The 24,537-nt window shown below is 34.7% G+C and overlaps 1 non-coding gene across 1 annotated transcript; it reads right to left on the reverse strand.

The window, feature by feature from the left end:
- Positions 1 to 10,544: 10,544 nt before the first annotated feature.
- LOC113764333 lies at positions 10,545 to 10,651 on the reverse strand. The gene has a single exon (XR_003467603.1). It is a non-coding gene; the product is annotated as a small nucleolar RNA R71 (small nucleolar RNA).
- Positions 10,652 to 24,537: the final 13,886 nt, after the last annotated feature.

Genomic DNA, 24,537 nt, shown 5'->3' on the forward strand with positions numbered 1-24,537 from the left:
ATCCCTATTGTATTATAACATAACTTCATGTCATTCATGTTTATTTTCTATAAAATTTAAATATGCATATGTCTAATATAGATATTTTTGGCCGTGTACCTCAGTATTAACAAATGTGAACTTTTGTTTTTTTGTCGGGGTGGACATTAATTGAGTAACTTGTTGTTTTTCTTGAACTGTGATTTTACATGTCCAGCTTTGCATTTCAGGCATAATTTTTTTTATTGTCAGCAACTTTTCCATTCTGCATTTTCATGGATAGAAAAGAAGAAAGATATCAGAAGCATTGATATATACAGGAACAACTATTCTTGAAAAAGAAGAAAGTTATTATGGCCGGAAAGTACCATATCAGTCAAAGAACAATGAATGAATAAATCTGTATAGTATACCTAAAGCTTAATAACATCAGTGCTGAGTTAGTTGAAATATTTCTTGAAACACAACATTTCTAGTCTTGCAATTAAATTTAATGTCTCCAAAAGTTTCAGGCACAATAAGAATTTTAATTGCAGCTGATGCTTTAGCTCTAGATAAAGCTACGTACAACTGTCCACGAGAGAAAACCGGCTCACGAAGGTAAATCCCCACATAATCAAGAGTTTGTCCTTGAGATTTGTTAATTGTTAAGGCAAAGCAAAGTCGAACAGCAAATTGTGTTCTTATAAATGGGAGGCCATTTTTTTCACTATCAGATGTTTGAAGAGGAATTTTAGGCAAAAAGATTCTTTTTCCTTGGTGTTGGCCAAAAGCTATTTCAGCACAGATTGTGTCTGAGCTCTCTACAGATGAGACGTGTACCATTATACAATCCTTCTACAGGGTTCAGATTTCTTAAAAGAATGAGGGGACAATTTTCTTTAAGCAACAACTTGTTAGGAGGAAGACCTTTTGGGTTATGTGAATTGAGAAAATCTTCATAATCTCCTTGATGGCGCTGATCAATAGTTTTATCAGAGCTAACATAAACATGAAGATTTCCAGGAAACCTTTTTATCATGATATCATTTAGCTTGTCAACTGAACTGTTTTTTGGAATAAGAATGCACCTATTGATCATAGTATAAGGATCATTTGAATAAACCAATAAATCTGGAAATATGGATTTTATCAACCTGGATATAAGAAAGGTAAGTCAAGATACATATAAAGGGCAAATTTAGAAAGAGAAGAAGTAGTAAAAAGAAGCATAGTTGAATAACAATTTTATAACCTGTTTATAGATTCTTCTTTTTCATAATATGGAATGACCATGTCATTCGATAAGGTTATTTGGCCCTGTGGATCAACAGGCTCTCTTCCTTCACCCACCTTCAAAAGAAACTCTGAGAATGCTGGGTCCAAAATGGCCCGCATATTTTCTGTCAGTTTCAACATATGAAATTTTTTCCATAGAGGTGAATTAGGAAGGCTAGCTTCTATGAGAGTTTGTTTTGAAGCTTGCTCAATCACAGGTAAAGTTTGTCGAAAATCTCCCTAAAAAACGATGACCTTTTCTCCAAATGGCAGCTCAGATTCCATTATGTCTTTTACCAAATTCTCAAAGGCCTCAATAGTTTCTCTTTTGGCCATTGATGCTTCATCCCACAAGATTAGTTTTGATTCAAAAAGTAGTCTTGCAACACTACCTTGCTTACTGAGCTGGCAGGTTTTATTTGTTGACAAATCTAGCAGTAGAATGCGTTGTTCTTCCGCCTGGAAGAATAGATGCTGCGACACCGGATGTTGCCACTGCAATAGCAACATGCCCTTGAGATCTTAAAGTAGCTAAAAGCGACCTATAGAGAAAGGTCTTACCAGTTCCACCCGGACCATCGATAAAGAAACTTTGGCCAGCAGAAGAAGAAATTGCATGCAGAATTAAATCATAAGCATGTCGTTGCTGAGCATTCAATTTAAAAAGCAAAAGCAAATCTTTTGGTAATACCTCAATATTCCTTTCACTGTCAATTTCTTTTGTTATCTGTTCATGATGTGCAGCTCTAAGGGTATCTGGAACTAAATGGTAATCATCAATATTTTTACTCATCTACTCAAGCAATCTGCTGATATCTTTGAAAACTTTACTTCTGATTTTAGTAGAAGAATAGTGATAAAGTTCCTGTGATCTTTGATAATCACTGCATAACTGTTGTTCAAATTTGTCCTAGAGTAATCTAGGATTAGTGGGTGAACAATGAACAAGAACAGTAGCAAATAATAGTCTCAACGATGATGGCATCTGAAAAACTGCTGCTTCTTCAAGAGTATCTTCTATATATGTATCAGAGTCTAATAGACCAAGGTTCAAAGCAGCTTCCCTGAAGCAATTCATTTTCTGACCATTAACAGTTAAAAGATCATCAAATGACATAGGTGCTTGGACATGATTTAGCAGCAGTCTAAGGTAATACCTTTCTCCTTCCTTAGAACTAACAGTTACCAGTCTTCGAATAACCTTTTTTACATTTTCTCTCAGTCCAAATTTTAAATTTAGTAGACCAAACAAAATGCTCAGGAAACTCTCTATAAAAGCACTTCAAATTTTCAGCTTTTGAGTTTGCTTTGTTCATTTCAAAGAATTCGGTTAGCATGGTCTTTGAAAAATCAATCTTTCTCATCAATTCTAAAAGATTTAAATTTTTGCTGAAAGTGATAAGCTGCTGACTAGGGAGATGAGCTTGAAGAGAATAAATTGCTGGGGTCATCTCATTTAGTCGGAATTCATAGATTCGTCAAAATGCTTCAGGGGGTGAAATCCATCTTCCCTACTAGAATTCTTTTATTTCATCAACATCAGCAGAGTTTTCTCCAGTGACAATCTTAAAACTAACAAGATCATGTCTAGAACTGCAAACGAATCGAGTTAATCTCGACTCGAGCTCGAAATCGAGTTCAAAATATTGCTCGGGAGTTTGAGTATATATATATTTTTTATTTTTTTATTTTAAGTATATATATATTTTTTATTTTTTTATTTTAATAGTAAAATTACATATATATATCCTTAATATTATTTTATTTATTAAGAAAAAAAATATTATTTTATTTATTTTTTTAAAAATAAAATAATTATTTTTTATTTTTTTGGAGCTCGAGCTTAATCAAGTCGAGCTCAAACTCGAGCTTAATCAAGTCGAGCTCAAACTCGAGCTTTAAATTATCAGCTCGTCGAGCTCGAGCTCGAGCTCGAATTCAATAAAATTAAGTCAGGACTCGATTCGATTAGGTCAAAACTCGACTTGACTCGACTTGTTTACAGCCTTAATCATGTCCTTTGAAAATATATTTGTATAAATATTTCACCAGCTTCAAAGTAGAACAAATTTTCACATTCATATGGCAATCAAAAAGGGCCAATAGATAAGGACAATATGGAATAACCCATCTATTGTCAAGTTCATATCTACGCACCTTTACCTTTCTACCATCATCTCTCCTCCTATAACATGGATAATTATCCTCAGCATGAACTGTTTGTTCACAGAAATTTTTTGGATAATGATTCTTGCATGAACCATTCCTCATACATGGGCTAGTTGATCCATAACTCCACATGGAACATGAATCATGTGTTTAAGAACAAGAGAGTATAGATGGGGATACTAATGAGGGTTAGGCAGTTCGGCAGATACTATCCAATCATAAGATTGAGGATTCAACAACTTGAACCGTAGTTTCAAAATTAATAACAAATGAGTATGAGGAAATCCTTTTTTTTGGAATTCAATAACATAAACACATGCAGCTACTTCTCCAAAGATTTTCTTAACTAAAAATTTAGATTTAAGCATTTCAAATTTTGCTCTGAACACTCTAGACAAAAGATTTGGCCTATCTTGAGGTTTTTCTGTAAATTGTAGATTGTCTTGAATTTCTTTCCACATCGGATTACATGTCATCGTAAGAAAAATATCAGGTTTTCCATACTTTTGAACCAAGGCCGTGGCATCAAGATATCGACACCTCATATCTCATGGTCCGCCTATGAACGAAGCTAGTAATATCACTTTATGACCAACTTTTGAACCTTCAGTCTAGCCTACTGAAAGACTATCCATCATGCCTTCAAGACTTTCAGTCCGAATATCATTCTGTCTTTTTCATTGAAAATCCAGCCTAGAAGTTTCAATCTTTACATACCCATCAACAGAAAATTGCTGTAATAATCTAAGTGTGTGCAACAATATGGATTCATCATTATCTCTAATCTAAAATCTATAACAGTAATATTCTCTAGCTGAGACAGTGTATTCTTCTTTCTTGCCACGGTCAGCAACTATAAAAAGGAAAGAAATAGTATATCAATGAAGAAATGCATTTATTGTAAATAATATTCACAAATTTGGACAGACAGCATGTGCACTTGCCTCTTCTTTCCAAATCAATCAAATCAGTGGAGCGTTCAATAGAAGATGGATCAATATTAATTTCATCCTCACATAAATCATCACCTCTCTTTCTCTTATAGACTCATTTAATTCCATGATGCCATTCAGATTCACATCGAGCAAATAATAAAGGGTATTGTAAAGGGTCATAACAACCGTAGTAATGCTGGATCCTTTGACTTGTATTTGAATGACTATAGACCAAAATATGTGCCTGTTTATCAAGAGATTCATCATCACTTTCAGTCCATGTTGCAGCAACCTGGAAAGTAGAAGGGAGATTATATACATGTTGGTCTAGACCAGGGTAGCAGTTAAGAGCAATGTTGAAGTTGTTAATATTTGGCACATCTCTGAGATCCTTGAAAAATCTAGCATAAGGATTCTTAGAAAGGATATCCATCATCAACCTCAAAGTGCTCTCACGCAACTTGTCACAGCTAGCTACTTTTCTTTTGAGCTGCTCATCAGTATCAAAAATATATAGCTAAATTCCAGAAGACCTATCAGCTGATTGTGATAAGCTATTGAGAAAATGGTAAACTTGGCATTGAACATGAAAAGTATAAATGCCCTTTGTATTCTTTGTTAATTTTGAATCATATTTTGCAGCAAAAGCTGTGAAAGCCAAGTTATTATTATAGGTTCAAGCTAATTTTCTAAAATGCTCACTCTCTTCATCGTTTCTTGTGAAAAGACGCTTGAGAGCATAAGGCATGCGAGGAGCGACAATAAAGATTTCCCCTTTGGAACAACAAAAAGTAGGAGGTTCTAAATAGAACCTCTTAGCCCCACAATATTGACAGTCAGGAGCATCAGGAAGGAGCAAAGGTGCATCAGGAATATGATCAATCCTTGAAAAATATGTCTTAGCACCTGTACCATTTGCCTCTGCAGATGGGTCAATATAGCTGATGGAATAACAAAGTCCAGTTCTGCGAGAGGGGGAGAATAGTAAAAAAATGACTTAAACGGTATTAGGGTCACTAATAAACGAAATGCAACCTGCTGCGCGGGTTCTACTACGAACAAGATGGCTACGTGTTGGCCTAGGAGGAGTAATAGCAGCAGCAAGATTAGAAGGGTTTCTATGTCTTTTTCTTCTCTTGGCAACATCAGCCTTTGCTTGATGCTGCAGAGCTAAATTTTGGTCACAAGGCTGGATAACTGCAATAGTAAATCTTAATAAGATGTCCATTGCAGATTATCTTGCCATAGTATCTTACATGTATGGTGAATAGAGCATTTTGTTTTTTTTCTTCCATGATCAGAAGAAATCAGACAAGTAGCAAAAGATATTGGCAAATGTGACAATTTAAAAGACCAATATTGTACCTTCAGAGAGACATCTAGGCTCAGAATCAACTTGAGTAGAAGAAGACGCAAGGTTTGTTGAAAAATTATCCAAAGATTTGTAGTTGATAACATTATTGATTTCAGAATTTGGCTCATTCATATGATGAAAAGCATTATCCGAATTCTCATTCTGTATATTAAACCTTTGGTTAATCTCATTAGGTAGGATTGTACTGTTTCGAGGACCCCAAGTCAATGTTCTTGACAAGGTGTTCCTGCATTGCTGCCTAGAAGGTTGAATAGTAGACCAAAGATTGGAAATTGGAAAGCATGCTTCTTTTTGCTTGTCAGAGTGTATTTCTTATCTGAGGATCCAATGTAACAGAGGAAGGAATAGAGTTTCTCAAAGAACAACTTAAAGATTCAGAGCTGATACATGTTTCAACATCAGAATTTGACTTTTTCATAACTTGGAAAACATTATCTAATTTATCTCTCTGAAGATTGAAGACTTGCTTATTCTTGGCAGAAAGAATAGCAGTGTTTTTTGAAACATGAGATGGTTTTGTGGATATGGAATTCATGTACCTTTTCCTAGAAGATTGTACTGCAGGATAATGATGAGAAGATCCACATTGTTCTTCTCTTTGCATGACCGCACATGTTTTTTTCCTACCTCTTCCACTCCCTAGCTCACCAATGAGTGAAGTTTCTATAATGTACATAAATTAAAGGCTGGACTTGTATCAGGATGGGATGCCTAACTAAAAATAGGGGAAGATACTAGTATAACAATAGAGTGACAAAGACATGGCTGATGTGTGGCGAAAAATCAGGCTGGATATACCTTCAGGAATAATAAGAAATGGACTTGATTCAATGGGAACAACAGAAGAAGGAGCAGGACTGGAAACATTAGTGGCAGCAGATCCACTGCTGGCCATGTAGTCCAATCCCTCTCTAATCAGAACACCTTGATCATCAGCAAAACCAAGCGAGCTATGTCGTAGCATTTCATTAAGTGTAACATTGTCATTTCCACTATCCTGAATGTTACTGTCTCCACGTGAACAAAGATCATTAAAAAATACACCTATTTCTACATAACCAAGTGGAACACTATGAACAAAAGAACGCGATGATTCCTTTCTTTTTTTTGCAGCCCTAGCTTCACTTCGACGGCGTAAAAGCGTAGCCTTCTCACTTTGGGGCATTTCTGCGTATCGTTTTCGGCGTATTGCATTTCTATCCATCTAACTTAATTAACCAAGGAACAAGGAACAGAAAATAATTTACAAAAGCACAGACAAAGGAAAAAGGAGACAGAAGATAGAAAAATAGTATGTAAGAAAAAAATAAAGCAGACATCATTCGTTGACAACAATAACCTGAACCAGCACAACAATGAACAATAAAACTCAACTAATAGAACCAGGAAAGAAATAGATATACAACATAAACAGATGTAGAGATTCATATATATATTGAATGCAACAGGAAAATAAAGAAGTATGTGAAAACTAATAAATAAACAACATCAAAATACAAAAGGCCTGTGGAATAATTCTCGGACAAACTCATATCCTTTTCCAGGAGTTTACGAAGAAACAAAAACTGCCAGAACAAAAAGTAAAAAGAGGGAAAAAAGAACGAACGTGTAACCTACAGCAAAAAAAAAAGGAGGTTGCAGAGTATATAATAGAAGATGGTGAAGAAAGAAAAAACTGGTAGAACAAAAAGCTATAAAAAAAAGAGAGAATGATTAGCTAACCTGAACCAATACAAGCTGCAGATATATAAGAGAAGATGACAAAGATGACGAAGAAAGAAAGCTCCTTACAGCAACCACAGGCGAAAAAAGCTGCATGCAAAATGTAAAGGGAAAACAGGGGAAAAAGGGAGAACACAAATAAGAACAAATAATGGACAAATGAAAGATAGAATAAAGAATCAAAGAAGATAGGAAATTTAAAATAGGCTTACCTTAATGCAACGACAAAATACAAAACACCCATAAACAAAGTAAGTAAAGCTGAGTTAGTCCACGAATGACCGACCAAAAACCACATATTGGAATAAACAGGATTATAGACGAGATAGTTGAGTAAAAGAAAAAGCTCACCTGACCAATCTGTATCAAGAAGAGCAAAACGAAGAAGAGGCTTCGAAGGAACAGAGCAGTAAAAGAGAAAATAAGAACTGACCAAAGCAACTGCCAAACACAATCATGTAAGAGAGAAGATAGGATGTCGTGATATAAACAATGATACAAAAAAGGAATGCAAAAACTAAACACATCATTAACCATTAGCATAAGCAGAAAATCTGGGCAACAATGCATGGCTTTACCTGCAGCGATGGGTTGGACAGAACAAAGAAAGTGCTACAGTCAGATCAAGCAGCTTCTTTCAAGTTTCAATAGCCGTCAACAGTAATGGAATTATATTTTTTTACAAATGATAAGAGTTTATTTTACGTATTTTTAAGTGCATTTTATTAGTTAATTTTGAGTTGATTATTTAGTTTTATAATTAAAATAAAGAGGTTTTTGGTAAAATTATATATTTTTGGTAAAAGTGGATAATATTGCATTTCTATTGATTTTAATGGTAAAAACTTCATTTTTATGCAGGAATGATGATTCAATCACCAAAGGATGTCAAATGAGGTAAAAAATAGAGATTTTGTGATAAATTCAAGTGGCAACAAGAAGAATGAAGTGAAAAACGTTCAAGTGAGGAAATGCAATACAAGTCAGTTTTGACACTCTTCAGTATTTCGATCATATCTCAGGCTACAAAGCTCCGATTTGGATGATTCTTGAAGCATTGGAAAGCTAACTCAAAGGGCTACAACTTTTGTGTTTTGCACAAAAGCTAGTTCGGCCTTTATGATAGAGAAAATCGCAGATGAAGTAAGGCCAAAGTGAATACGCGAGTACACAAAACGTGACTTGTAACCGCGTTTTGTGTAGGCGCGTTTTATAGCCGAAATTCTGCAATTTGACTCAGCCAATTCTCTTGTGTTCATACCACTTTCCAGCTATAAGATGCAAGGGAATTCGGTGCACATGCTTCAGAAGACAAAAGGGCAAGAAAAGTGGCTTATTTTCAAGTCAAAAATATTGGTTTTTGACTATGCTAACAAAGTGGAGATTTGGGAATCAAAGGATAGAATTTGACTTGGAAAAATGGAGCATTTGAGTGTTTTTTATGCAGAGATATGGGGAGAGATCTGAGATCCATTCGTAGCTTAGCTTCTTACAGAAAAACATAGTCTCTCTAGCTAGGTATTTGCAAAGGACAATTGAGGTTTCATCTTGTAATCATCTAAGTTCAAGACAAGGAGATTTTTGGAAGGCTTCACCATATCTTGGCTAAGACTTTCTTTACTCTTTTTGTATTTGTAAATTCATGATGATTTGCATTAATGAAGTTATGAGTGTTTCATCATTCATGAGTAGCTAATTTCCTTTATCTAGGAAGTAGATGAAGCTTATGGCCAAATGATATGAAGTGATTGTGATTTATGCTTGTTATGTCTTGTATTAACTTATCTACTTGTGTATGTTGGATTACTTGTTGTTGCTTGATCACCAATAGCAGGTTTATAGTTGTTTTTACTCATTGAGAAATGGTAAAAATAATGGAATGACATAAGTAGAGCTTGAGTAGTATATTCATGAGAATAGAAATACATTCAAGTGGATGAAATCTGCATTTCATGTGTGAATAAGAACAGATTTAGTATTTACCAAGAGATTAGGAAAAACTAATCTGTTTTAACCCATTATTATCATGAGAATGTGATTTTGGTATTTCTGGAAATGAATCCTTGGTTAAACAAGAGCAGTAACAAGTGTTGAATTAATTCATTTTAGATCTTTTGTGTTATAAGTGGAATCTACATCCCTAGATCTTAATATTTAGTGAATTCTATTCCTTTTGTGAAATTGCATTTATCTAGTTAAGAATTTTTGTAGTTGAATTACATTCTGAAATTTCTGCTCAAATTAATTGTAAGTCTAAATAATAGAGTAAATTAGTATCTAATAATTGTTTTAATTGCTCCTCGTGGGATCGACCCGATACACATCTTGTACTACAATTGCGACCTGTATACTTGCAGTCCAACGGGTGTAAATTCGGAATTAAACTTGCATTGATATAAAAAAACCCCGTCAAGTTTTTGGCGCCGTTGCCGGGGAGCGGCAATATTAGAGCCTAATCATCTTTATTAATTTAGACAGCTTTATTTTTTTTAGATTATATTTAATCTTATATTGTAATCAGTTTTTGACAATTGAAATTGCATAATATCTCTTATTTCTGTTTGTAGTGTATGCACCGGGCGTCTCGGGAAGTTACACCTTTCGATCCAGAAATTGAGAGGACACTACGTAGACAAAGGAGGCATCCACCACAGCAAGAGGAACAAGAGATTTGGCAACCTATAGAGGAAATCTCAATAGATCTACCATTTGAGGAAGAGATGGCCGAAAATGACCCAAATAGGCGAGTTCTACGAGATTATACTCTACCGGGAACACAAGGATCTCAAACAAGCATAGTAAGGCCTACGGTAAATGCTAACAATTTTGAGATTAAACCATCACTTATCCAAATGGTTCAACAATCTCAATTTGGAGGTAATGCAGTAGAAGATCCTAATACACACTTAGCTACATTCTTGGAAATTTGTGATACAATTAAAATGAATGGAGTTAGTGATGATGCTATAAGGCTAAGATTGTTCCCATTTTCATTGAGAGATAAGGCCAAACTTTGGCTACACTCTCATGCTCCTAATACTTTCACTGGATGTGATGAACTATCAAGAGCATTCTTAAATAAGTATTTTCCACCAGGTAAGACTGCTAAGTTTAGAATGGATATCACTAGTTTTAGCCAATTGGAAGGTGAATCATTATATGAGGCATGGGAAAGATTTAGAGATTTGCTTCGGAAATGTCCACATCATGGACTGCCGGAATGGTTAATCATACAAACCTTCTATAATGGTTTAGTTTTTTCTACTAAAACTATGATCGATGCAGCTGCAGGTGGAGCTTTAATGGGTAAATCACCCCAAGAGGCTCATAATTTGATAGAAGAAATGGCAACAAATAACTACCAATGGGCCAATGAAAGAGGTAATACGAGACGTCACGCAGGTATGATCGAAATGGACACTCTCAATATGTTGAGTGCCCAAATGAATAACGTGATGAAGTTATTGAGTAGACAAGGTGGAGTTAGCCCAAGTTCATCTAATGCTCACGTAGCTTGTTGCTCTTTCTGTGGAGGTGAACATGATATTAATGAGTGTGTTGATTCTGAGCAGGTACAATTTGTCAATAATTACAACCGAAATGCTCCAAATAATCCCTACTCGAATACTTACAATCCGGGGTGGAGAAATCATCCAAACTTTGGATGGAAAGATCAAGGCAATCAACAAAGGCCAACCAATCCGCCGGGATTTCAACCAAGGCAACCACAGGCTGAAACTAAATCAAGTTGGGAGATCGCGGTGGAAAAACTTGCTAAGGTGACTTCGGACAGATTTGAACGAGTAGAAGGGAGACTGGATCAACTCACTACAATGTACAGGAATGTGGAGGTTCAAATTGGTCAAATTGCCAATGTGATCAACAATAGAAACCCTGGTGAATTACCAAGTAAAACCGAAGTGAATCCGAGAGAGCATGTCAATGCAATCATTCTTAGAAGCGGTAAAACGGTTGAGGGATTTGATTTTGAAAATTCAGGTGGTGAAAAAGACAAGAAGCAAGCAATTGAAGGGGAGCAAGAAAGTCAAAATGATCATGTTATCATTGATATTGATGCACTTCATCCCAAATTAAATTCTAATGTGATACCTTTTCCTCACAGGTTGAAGAAAGATGGACAGGATCAGGAGTTTGAAAAGTTCTTCAAAATGTTTAAACAATTGCACATTAACATTCCTTTCATTGATGCTATAACACAGATTCCCTCTTATGCACGTTTCTTGAAAGACATCATGTCAAAGAAGAGGAAAATTGTAGATAATGAGATGATAGCATTAACGGAAGAGTGTAGTGCATTGATTAAGAATAAACTCCCTCCTAAATTGAAAGATCCGGGAAGTTTTTCTATTCCTTGCACTATTGGTCAATTGCATTTTTCTAATGCTTTATGTGATTTAGGTGCAAGTGTGTCACTTATGCCGTTATCGGTTGCCCGGAGATTGGGACTTCAAGAACTAAAAGCTACCAATATTACATTGCAATTGGCGGATCGGTCAATCACACGTCCCATGGGTATTTTGGAAAATGTGCTCATAAAGGTAAGACAATCTATAATACCTGTGGATTTTGTTGTCTTAGATATTGAAGAAGATGTGAGAATGCCAATTATTCTAGGACGACCGTTTTTAGCCACTGCACGAACTATAATTGATGTAGAAAAAGGTAAGCTTATATTACGGGTTAATGGTGAGGAATTGGAATTCAATTTGGATAATAAAGAAGGGAATATAGAGCCTACTGCTCTTGTTTCTAATATGCCATATGATGAAAAGGTTAACCAAGAAAGGACCGAAGAAGTTAAATTTATAAATGTCCTTGGTACTAACTTTCATGGTATAGGAACAAAGGAGGAGAAGATAAGGATGGAAGTTGGCTTAATAAATTCGCCATTCCATGAAGAAAATGGTGAAAAGTTGAGCCAATTCAGAAAAGACAAGCAAAATCCACTCCAAGGTGAAGTTGAGCCTCTCTATGACAAGTCTAATATTCCTCCTTGGCATTTGAGGAAATTGGACTATGAAGATCAATGCATGGTTCACCACATGGTGGATTGGTTCGGGAGTTTCGACCCATGGGGAGAAAATCGCTCTCTAATGCTCTAAAGTGATTCAACTTTTTTCAGTCGAGCCAACGACTATAAACAAAAGCGCTAATTGGGAGGCAACCCAATATTTAGGTTATATTTGTTAACTTGGTGTGATTTTGTGGTTTGAATCAATGTTTTAGCTAAATTGTTGTTTTTGTAATGTAGGGTTGGCAATTGAAGGCAAGGATGACCAATTGAGTACAAAAAAGGCGAACTTTGATCAAACAACTCAACCCCTCGATTTGCGTTAAAGGTGTTTTTGATTCATTATAAAGGGGTAAAATGCATGTTTTTAATGTTTTACATTTGTTCCAGCCATTAAAATTGGCAAACAAATGATCTATGATGCATTTTGAGTCATTGGGGTACCTTTTGTAATTTTTCAAAAGTTGAAATTCTGCTAAAAATCGAAGCAGAAAACGCGACTCAAAGTCGCGTTTCTCAGAATCGCGTTTTCAATTCTGCGCCTGCAGAAAAGAAAACGCGCCTTCAAAACGCGACCTAAAGTCGCGTTTTAATGGAAGTCGCGTTTTCAAGCCTGGATCAAGACTCAAACACGCGACTTCTGAAACGTGACTCTAAGTCGCGTTTTCCAACACAGTCGCGTTTTAAGTCCTGCAAGATTTGTGCAGGAAACGCGACTTAAAAAACGCGAGTTGAAGGCGCGTTTTTAGTCGCGTTTTATGTGTCTGAATATAGCCTTCAGAAACGCGATTTCAGCTTCATTTTCTTCCCTTTTCCATTTTTCCAGCCGCGTTTCTTCCTTTTCTCTACTACCCAACTCACAAATCTTCCATTTTGTTCCATAATCTTGCTAGAAAACATCCACCAAACACCTTTTGAGCTTCATACAACCTTTTTAACTGATTAAAATCCTTGAAAAACACCTAAAATTCAGTTTTTGAAGGATTGAAGTTTAGGGTTCTTCAACTCTAATTTCTTCAATTGGAGGTTGTTTCATAGGGCTTTTTGCATTTTTAGCATCACCAAACATCCTTCTACGTGATTGAGGTAAGTTTCTTCATCAAATCTTTTGATTTTTGAAAGTCATATTTTTTATCCTGAGCTATCTGACATCTTTTAATGTCGAAAATTTGATGATGTATTTGACTATTTTTGAATTTATTCATGCTTATTGAGATTGTTTAAGTATGTTTATGAGTTTAAATGTAGCAATTTGTTGGTCATTATTGCTTTATAAATTCACAATTGCTATATTTAGACGAAATTGGAAAAAGAAACTAGGATGTTTTTGAGCCATTGGTGATGATTAATTATGGTTAAGGATGGTTAGTTGATGATGTTTGGGCATATGCATTGTGTATATTGAGTAATTTGGTTGATTTAGTGAGTTAATTGGTTAATTTTTGCTTAAACATGATTATAGCTAAAGGCATGTTATTATTGTTAATTCTCAGTAGTTATAATCATAATTGTTGCTAATTTCACTGATTGGGTTATAATTATTGCATATCTTGTTTCAATTGGTGATTTTGAGTAATTTTTGGGCATAAATTATGGCTCTTCTTGTTTGGTCCTATACATTAGTTATTGGACGTGTTGTCACTTGAAGGGATAAATTGGAGGTTATTTGGATCATTTTAGAACATTCATTGCCAAATTGTGCATTGTGTTTCCATATATGTGGTTAATTGCAACACTTTCTTTTAGGTACTATGCCAAGGGGAAGAAGAGCGGTACTTTCATCCTCTAGTAGTGAGGAGAGAGAGGTTAATGAAGAGATGGACGTGTCTGAGGAGGAGAGTTCACCTTCTCCGCCACCGGTTAGTGGACAGCCTGGTGAGGGCAGCTCTCGTGGAGCGGGAAGATCTGTGTTTGACAGTGCAAGGTTCACTAATCGAAGGAATCAAGAATGGCATGAGGAGCATGCTAACTTGGAGTTCCTATTTGAGATGCACGTGAACCAAACGGTGGAGATGATGTATAACATCTCGGAGGCTTTTGCTCAGCTTGGATGGGCTCTGATTCTCACCTTACCAAACCATTACTACCCCGATTTGGTGCGCGAGTTTTACGCCAACATTGAGAGAAAGGCGCACCACAGTGGAGAAATGGTTGAGTCCTGGGTGCGTGGAAGACGAATCGTCTTGTCACGTCAAGATTTGGCCGCTATCTTGGGGTGTATGGATGACGGACGTCCAGTAGACTTGAAGAAGGAGTTTGTTCCCCCGAATAGGAGGTGGGATCCATCATTGGCCATGGCTAGGTTTGGTCTCGAGTACCAACCTTTTCGCTCTACCAGAAAGGAGACTATATTGGCGAATGTATTCGAACCTCGTCATCGTCTTATCATTTACATGATGGCTCACAATGTCATCCCAAAGAAGACGGGGCACACGGAGGTCCGCAAGAGCGATATCTATTTCTTGGATTACATGTTCCATAACCGGACATCTCCATATGCTCGGATTTCATTGCCTAACATCATCATCAGCCACATTAGGTCTACGGCGAGGCGTAAGACAACTTCCTTCAAACTATCATTTCCTCGTTTACTGACTTTAATCTTTCCCCGTTTTGAGGTTCCCTTGAAAGGCATGCGGCGGGAGTATGTTCCACCACGTGCTGAGATGACTATCACTACTCTTCGCCGCCTTGGTATTGGCACGGGAGACATTCCACGCCCTGTTCAGGAGCGGAGACAAAAGGCTAGACATGGTCGGGATGAAGCTGGACCTTCTACTGCAGCACCACCTCCTCCTCCACCACAAACTAATTGGCAGCGACTTTTTGATCATATGGAGGACTTTGCATTCCAGTTCGCTGACGTTAGGAATCGTCTAAGCCGAATTGAAGATCATTTGGGCATTCATCCACCGCCCAATCGTGATGCAGAGGATGACGATGATGCCGAGGGGGATGACTGACTTGGCACACTGCAGAAGCTATCTTTAGTTGATGAACTTGCTTGCCTAATTATCTTAACTTGTGGAACTTAAGATGTTTAACTTCATTTTATTTTTCTGTTTTCTATGTGGTAGGTACTTGTATTTTGACAGTGGTTCGTGATTAGTGGCTGATAAGGATCTCAGCCATTGACTTGGGGAGTACTTCTTTCTTTTCTTTTCTTCTTTTGTTTCATTTCTTCCCTACACATTGAGGACAATGTGTAATTTAAGTGTGGGGGGAGAAATATGTGTGATACTTGTGGTTTTAGTTGTGTTTGATATAATTCTTGTGCTTAAATGGTGTTTCTTGTGGTTGCTGGCAGGGAGTTTTAGTCCACTTTTAAGGGGAGATTCTGTCAAAATTTTTCCAAAACCTTATACACATATATGTTATTAACTATAATAAATAAATAAAATGTTGTCACTTATCCTTTTAAAATAAATATATGCGGTTTTGATACTTCTTTTCTCATGAAATTTGGAAATGATTTTTATGTGATTATAATTTTTACATTTATAGGAAAGTATATCTAGTAAAATGGAGAAAATTATGCCTACATTTTGTATATTTGATGAAAATTCTTCTTTTTATCTAATTTTATAAGATAAGAAATTAATATGGTTAATAAGTGTCATACTCTTCTCATGATTACTCTTAGAGGGAATTTTATTATATATATATATATTGAAAAAAAAAAAGGGTTGTTCTACTCCAATGATTCTCATACCGAGTAACCGGGGGTTGGCATCTACAAATGTCGACATTCGCGTAAAAAGGTACTTGAATTAAGAGTATGCAAAGCAACTTGAGTATGTGAAATGTTGAGTAACTGGGGATCTGCATCTAAAAATGTTGATCTTCGCGTCAAAAGGCATTTTTCACAACTTAAGTAATATTTAACCCTTAAAATATAAAAAAATAAAAAACTAAATAAAAAAATAAATAAAAAGTAAAATTAAATCCCTCTTTAAGAAAAATAAGAAGTTGATCATGAGATTAGTTAGCATTTTTATTGACTATAGGAGTTGCTTGCTTGCGAAATTGGATAAAAATAAGAAGTTGAGTTGAATTGGTAAAATTATGGTATACTTGGCTCTTCTTTGCTTGATATTATGAGTACTTGAACTTAATGGAAAGATCACATAAGGGTTATTTACCTTGATTCAAGGAAATGGAGTTGAAATACTACATATGTTTATTTTCAATTTTTTTGGATCATTGATGGTTAGAATTTTATATTGCTTGAGGACAAGCAATGATTCAAGTGTGGGGGTATTTGATAAGAGTTTATTTTACGTATTTTTAAGTGCATTTTATTAGTTAATTTTGAGTTGATTATTTAGTTTTATAATTAAAATAAAGAGGTTTTTGGTAAAATTATATATTTTTGGTAAAAGTGGATAATATTGCATTTCTATTGATTTTAATGGTAAAAACTTCATTTTTATGCAGGAATGATGATTCAATCACCAAAGGATGTCAAATGAGGTAAAAAATAGAGATTTTGTGATAAATTCAAGTGGCAACAAGAAGAATGAAGTGAAAAACGTTCAAGTGAGGAAATGCAATACAAGTCAGTTTTGACACTCTTCAGTATTTCGATCATATCTCAGGCTACAAAGCTCCGATTTGGATGATTCTTGAAGCATTGGAAAGCTAACTCAAAGGGCTACAACTTTTGTGTTTTGCACAAAAGCTAGTTCGGCCTTTATGATAGAGAAAATCGCAGATGAAGTAAGGCCAAAGTGAATACGCGAGTACACAAAACGTGACTTGTAACCGCGTTTTGTGTAGGCGCGTTTTATAGCCGAAATTCTGCAATTTGACTCAGCCAATTCTCTTGTGTTCATACCACTTTCCAGCTATAAGATGCAAGGGAATTCGGTGCACATGCTTCAGAAGACAAAAGGGCAAGAAAAGTGGCTTATTTTCAAGTCAAAAATATTGGTTTTTGACTATGCTAACAAAGTGGAGATTTGGGAATCAAAGGATAGAATTTGACTTGGAAAAATGGAGCATTTGAGTGTTTTTTATGCAGAGATATGGGGAGAGATCTGAGATCCATTCGTAGCTTAGCTTCTTACAGAAAAACATAGTCTCTCTAGCTAGGTACTTGCAAAGGACAATTGAGGTTTCATCTTGTAATCATCTAAGTTCAAGACAAGGAGATTTTTGGAAGGCTTCACCATATCTTGGCTAAGACTTTCTTTACTCTTTTTGTATTTGTAAATTCATGATGATTTGCATTAATGAAGTTATGAGTGTTTCATCATTCATGAGTAGCTAATTTCCTTTATCTAGGGAGTAGATGAAGCTTATGGCCAAATGATATGAAGTGATTGTGATTTATGCTTGTTATGTCTTGTATTAACTTATCTACTTGTGTATGTTGGATTACTTGTTGTTGCTTGATCACCAATAGCAGGTTTATAGTTGTTTTTACTCATTGAGAAATGGTAAAAATAATGGAATGACATAAGTAGAGCTTGAGTAGTATATTCATGAGAATAGAAATACATTCAAGTGGATGAAATCTGCATTTCATGTGTGAATAAGAACAGATTTAGTATTTACCAAGAGATTAGGAAAAACTAATCTGTTTTAACCCATTATTATCATGAGAATGTGATTTTGGTATTTCTGGAAATGAATCCTTGGTTAAACAAGAGCAGTAACAAGTGTTGAATTAATTCATTTTAGATCTTTTGTGTTATAAGTGGAATCTACATCCCTAGATCTTAATATTTAGTGAATTCTATTCCTTTTGTGAAATTGCATTTATCTAGTTAAGAATTTTTGTAGTTGAATTACATTCTGAAATTTCTGCTCAAATTAATTGTAAGTCTAAATAATAGAGTAAATTAGTATCTAATAATTGTTTTAATTGCTCCTCGTGGGATCGACCCGATACACATCTTGTACTACAATTGCGACCTGTATACTTGCAGTCCAACGGGTGTAAATTCGGAATTAAACTTGCATTGATATAAAAAAATCCCGTCAACAAATACAACCCAAGGGTAAATAGAATTTTACCTCATGACATGAGCACAAAGAAGATGAAGAAAACGATAAAACCAAAACCAATTTCTTGTCATCGGTAAGAAAAATGCGATGGGAAGGCAAAATTGTAATACAATTGTCCTTATAGTCAACTGAACTCAATTATTACGATGATCACAATCAAGTCCCAATACATCTGGGAAAAGGCGAAACACAAATGCTAAAGGGGTCCAATCGGATACAACGAAAGTGAAGGCAAATAGTTATAATAATAAGAATAAGAAATAAAAAAGTGTAGCATTCATTTAAAAAATATAATAATAACATTCCCATTTAGATTTTTTTTCGCACAAACATGTGCAATTCTCACGTGCAAGGATGACCACAAATTGTCCAATAACGTTTTGCCACATCACAAAAAACGGAACTGTCTTGGCACACCACTACACATTTAGTACATATGTGTTGATGAAGAAAGTGATGCGCGCATGCGTGTAGGGTAGAAATTTTTAAAAAAAAAAATTATATTTTTCATTTTGTTTTCTTTTCTGCTTTTTCCCACAAAGCCAAGCAAATAATAAAAAAATCAAATAAGGTAAAAAAAGATTTTCTTAGAAAAAAAGAAATAGCAATAAAATAAAATAAAATGGAATAAAGAAGATAATAAAATTTTGGTGTCTACATTTATTATACATGTAATAGCCATGATATCGCATCATGACCATTATATTTTCACTGTAGGAAAGGGTATAATGATCGAGTGTAATAAAGGTATTACACCCTCTATTACACCTTTATTGTACCAAATTCGACATCATAATAAAACTCTTATGTAAGAACAAATTGAAATTCTCTTTGCACCATAACTATGGGAAAACTCTATCTCGGACCTTAAACTATAAACATGTTCCTACTTTAATTTTTAAACTTCAATTTTGGACATTACATCCCTTAAAGTATCAAAATTATCCCACTTGAGTATGATCATTGACAGAATCGTCAAAATTAACGGAATAGTAAACAAGTGATATTCAAAGTGGGAAAAAAAATATTCCATTAAGTTTGACGATTCCGTCAATGATTGTACTAAAATGGGACAATTTTAATACGTTATGGGTAAAATGCTGAAATTCTTGACTAATTTAATAAATTGACGCTTTAACTAGTTAAAAAGTTTCAATTTGGTCATCAAAGTTCAAAATAAAGTAAAGTAGCTCAAATATTTTACATATGCCAAACTTGTTACGAGATTATATCACAATTCCTTCTATTAAAAAGCAGGTTAACCCAAAAACAAAAAGGAAAAGCATAGGATTGAACTAATATTTGCATATATGTCATACATGTTTAGTTTTGTTGGTAGTTATCATATATAATTGGAAAAACACCATTTTAAAAGTTGAAAGGGCAATATAAAAGCGAAACTAGTATAATGAAGAAAAATGGAAGATGCAAATAGTTTAGTAGACATAAATGTTCTTGCACTATGTAATTTGATAAAAACAATTTTGTTCGGATTGTAGTTTTTTAAAGAAAAAAATTTATACTTTTCGTGAAAATATTTTTAATCACCTTTTTATTTCATATATATCAATTTGTTATAGTACTTTTTTTTCCCAAAATTTCAAAAAATAGCAATCAAAATAAGACATGCTTTTCTTACAAAGCTTTTGTTGCCATTTCAATGTAAAACACCTAGAGAGAGAGAGAGAGAGAGAGAGAGAGAGAGAGAGAGAGAGAGAGTACTATATGATTACTGCCAAACTTATAAAACATGGGGAATCAAAATACTTAAAATTAAAGGCTAAAATGAGATTTTTTTCCTTTTTCTACAATAGTGTCTCAAGGGCCATTAATTGCATGAAGTATTATTCCTAATTAATCATTTCATGCACAAAAAATTGCTCCGCGATAAAGAATGCTTTACATGAAAATCCAATAATTAAGCACATACATTAATAGATGGACCTCAAGCACGTGATTAGCATACAAGTAAACGGACTCATCTTGATCACCAATATTAAGATAAATATCGTTCATGAGCTCATCTTGATAGACAGATTGTGTATGAATGCGAAACATCTATGCAACCCTAGTATTATTGTATTTTTTTTTTTATTCGCGTGAGATTCTAAACTGTACGAGAGAGGATGAGAAAAAAGGAGAGTTTAAGAGTTAAATCAAGAAACTTTAAAGGTACTTGTTTAATACCTTTACCAATCACAATGGCCTTTGAAAACATATTTATGTATTACTAATAAACAAGCTGCAGATTGACTTTAAAATTTGGCACCACAAGTTCACGGTACCAAGAGAAATATTGAACACATTTATCATTAGGACAACCAAAGTTTTCAGAGATGATTGATTCATGCGCCCTCTTGCATTTTGGATAGCTCCTTTTCTTCTTCTTTTTTTAATTATTCTTTTGGTCAGTTGTCCATATTGAAATATTATATGTATTGCTCATAGCAAAAGCAAAATGTAAACCTCCCCCCCTTCATTATGCTGCAAGCTAATTCCTATTTACCACTACCACATACTGACACACTATTCGCACTGAGGTTTTTGATATTTGCACTGACCTCCCCTGAGGTTATTAATCCTTTGCAAATTTAGTCCAAACGATTAAAATATTATTTTAGGGAGTGAAATTAGAATTTTGTACTAGATTTGCCCTTTGTGCTACATATCCAATGAATGACAAAGCACTATATATCAATTAACAATTAATAAATTTTAAGGAGTATAATTTATGGATAAACACGCATTACTCATTTAAAATACCAACTCTTTACGAGTATTTTACTTTCAAATATTTAATTTATGATAAATATATCAATATTTGTAAGTAAAGTTCAAAAATTGTTATAGTAATATTCTTGCAAAAACGAAATCGACAGGTTATTTATTTAATATAAATTAAATATTTTTTTTAAAAAATAAATGGCCCATAAAGTATTAATTTTTTATGGCTTTCATCTATTACACGAGTAAAGTATTCGCTCTTTATGTGCATTTTATTCTGAATCATTTAATTTATGTTAAATACATAAATGTTTGTAACTAAAATTAAAAAAATGTTATATTAATATTTTTACGAAAGAGAGATTAGTAGGTTTTGTATTTAACAAAAATTAAATATTTGAAAGTAAATACAAATCTGTATTTGAGCGTAAATATTTGTATTAAATTAAATGTTTGAAAGTAAAATACCCTTAAAGAACCGGTACTTTGAATAGTTACCGGCTCTTTATAGACAAACACGCATTACTTATTTAAAGTACCGGTTTTTTACGGATATTTTACTTTCAAACATTTAATTTATGATAAATATATCAATATTTGTTAGTAAAATTCAAAAAGTGTTACAGTAATATTCTTGCAAAAAGGAAATCGGTAGGTTATTTATTTAATATAAATTAAATATTTTCTTTTAAAAAAAGACCCATAAAGTATTAATTCTTTATAACTTTCATCCATTACATGAGTAAAGTATTGGCTCTTTATGGGTATTTTATTTTGAATTATTTAATTTATATTAAATACATAAATGGCCCCATTTGGAACCTGAGTTTTTTAAAAGTTTGTCTAAAACTTTACTGTAATGCACTGTAGAAGTTTTTGAAAAAATTTTTTAAGATGAAAAACTTTTTTGAAAAACTTTTTTTTTCTTTCCTCTTCTTCTTCTTCCTTCCCCCTGCCCCTTTCCTCCCCCGTTAACCTCTGCCTCTGACGAACCAACAACCATGGTCCTACCATTTTTTTTCTTTCTTTTTCTTTTTCTTTCTTTCCTTTTTCTTTTCTTTCCTCTTCTTCTTCTTCTTTTTCTTCTTCCTTCCCCCTGGCCCTTCCCTCCCCCGATACCTCTGCCTCCGACGAACCAGCAGCCTTGTTCAAAATTTTTTTTTCTTTTTCTCTTCCCCTCTTCTCCCTTTCTGCTCCCCTCTCCTCCTCTACTCCCCTTCACCTTCCCCCTCTCCCTCTCGAAGTCAGAGAACCAACAGCCATGGCGTGCACAAATTTTATTTTATTTTTTGCTTTTTCTTTCCCCATCTTCTCCATCTCCCTCTCCCCATCTTCTTCGTCTCCCTTTTTATGCAATGGGTTATTAGATTGGGTTCGGGACTGTCGGCGAAAGTTAGTTGCCGCGGGTTGCGTCGGCAGTCGTGGCTACTGTGGATTGCGAGAGAGAGGAAGCGGTGGGTGGCACGTGGCGAGGGTTGGACAGCGAGCGTTGGTGGCCGAGGGTTGGCGGCGACTGTTCAACTTTGGTGGGGAGGGTGGCCAAGGAGGGTAGGGGGAGAAGAGGGGGAGAGGGGAGGGAAGGAGAGGAAGAGGGGGGAGAGGGAGAGGGAGAAAGGAAGGAAAAAAAAAAAAAGAGGAATGCCGGCACCAGAATAGGTGGTGGCGGCGATGGCCGGAGGTGGAGGTGGTGGCCGGCGATGATGGTGTGGTGGATTGGGGTGAGGGAGAAAGAAAAAGAAAAGAGGAAGTTTTTTGTATATTAGATATTTTGAAGTGTGTAGGTTAAAAAATTTGATAAGTTTTTTTGGGTTCCTGTAACAAAAGTTGTTAAAAAACTAGTAGCTAAAAACTTGGTAAAAAACTAGGCTTCCAAACAGGCCCAATGTTTGTAACTAAAATTGAAAAAGTGTTATATTAATATTTTTACGGAAGAGAGATTGGTAGTTTTTATATTTAACAAAAATTAAATATTTGAAAGTAAATACAAATATGTATTTAAGCGTAAATATTTGTATTAAATTAAATGTTTGAAAGTAAAATACCCATAAAGAGCCGGTACTTTAAATAGGTAATACATATTTGCCTATAAACTATACTCTTTAAAGTTTATTAATTGTTAATTGATTTGTAGTATTTTATCATTCATTGAACATGTAGTACAAAGGACAAATTTGGTAAAAAATTCTAATTTCACTCCTTAAAACAATATTTTAATCGTTTGGACTGAATTTGCAAAGGATTAGTAACTTCAGGGGAGGTCAGTGTAATTTTTCAAACTACAGGGGAGGTCAGTACAAATGTCAGAAACCTCAGGGGAGGTTTCTGCAATTATCCCTTAAAATTTGGCACCACAAGTTCACGGTACCAAGAGAAATATTGAACACATTTATCATTAGGACAACCAAAGTTTTCAGAGATGATTGATTCATGCGCCCTCTTGCATTTTGGATAGCTCCTTTTCTTCTTCTTTTTTTAATTGTTCTTTTGGTCAGTTGTCCATATTGAAATATTATATGTATTGCTCATTGCAAAGGCACAATGTAAACCTCCCCCCCTTCATTATGCTGCAAGCTAATTCCTATTTATTAAATACTTAATAAACTATTTAAAATTTCATATTTTGATCATTGAAGTTTTTGTTTCGCCAAAATTGTGTTTTTCATATACACAACTACAGTAAAGTTTTTAAAAAACACCTCCAAAAACAGCTAATCCAAACGGAGTCGTCATTTAATGTATAAAAAAGTATAGTTTTTTTTAACTCAATAAAAAAAAACTTTCACTTCTAGTCAGTCAACTAATGAATACATACACTTTTTGGTCACAAAAGTGTGTACTAATATATTGATTGACCATTTTAACTAAATAAAAAGGTTTAGTGATTGAAAAGAAAAAGTCCTAAGTAATTTAGTGACATTTGTCTGAGCGTTGGATTGATCTTGATTGGATTCAATTATTTTATCTGCTATTTCCAAATCCTGTTGGAGTAGTAATTATTGTTCAGCAAGCACAAGATAACCAGACCCTGATTGATAATACAAAATTGAGTACGCAGGTCTGTTTCTATGGTGGCCCCTGGCATCTCTGACTGGGGCAAGCAGAAATAAAAAAGGAAGACAAACTTGTCATATTTATCCAAATTAACAGGTCCCAGATCTTCACATTAGGATTAAATGCAAGATTCAAGGGCAGCTCTCGAATAAAATGTCCCGAATTAAAGCAGAATAAATCTTCAGTGACAGGTGTTAACTCATTACATGAAATTAGGAGCTGACTGCTAGGGTTCTAGAGGATTATATAGCCAAATCAATAGTGGACTGTGTTGCTCATAC

The sequence above is a fragment of the Coffea eugenioides genome, chromosome 2 (genome assembly GCF_003713205.1).
Source record: "Coffea eugenioides isolate CCC68of chromosome 2, Ceug_1.0, whole genome shotgun sequence".
Classification (NCBI taxonomy): Eukaryota; Viridiplantae; Streptophyta; class Magnoliopsida; order Gentianales; family Rubiaceae; genus Coffea; species Coffea eugenioides.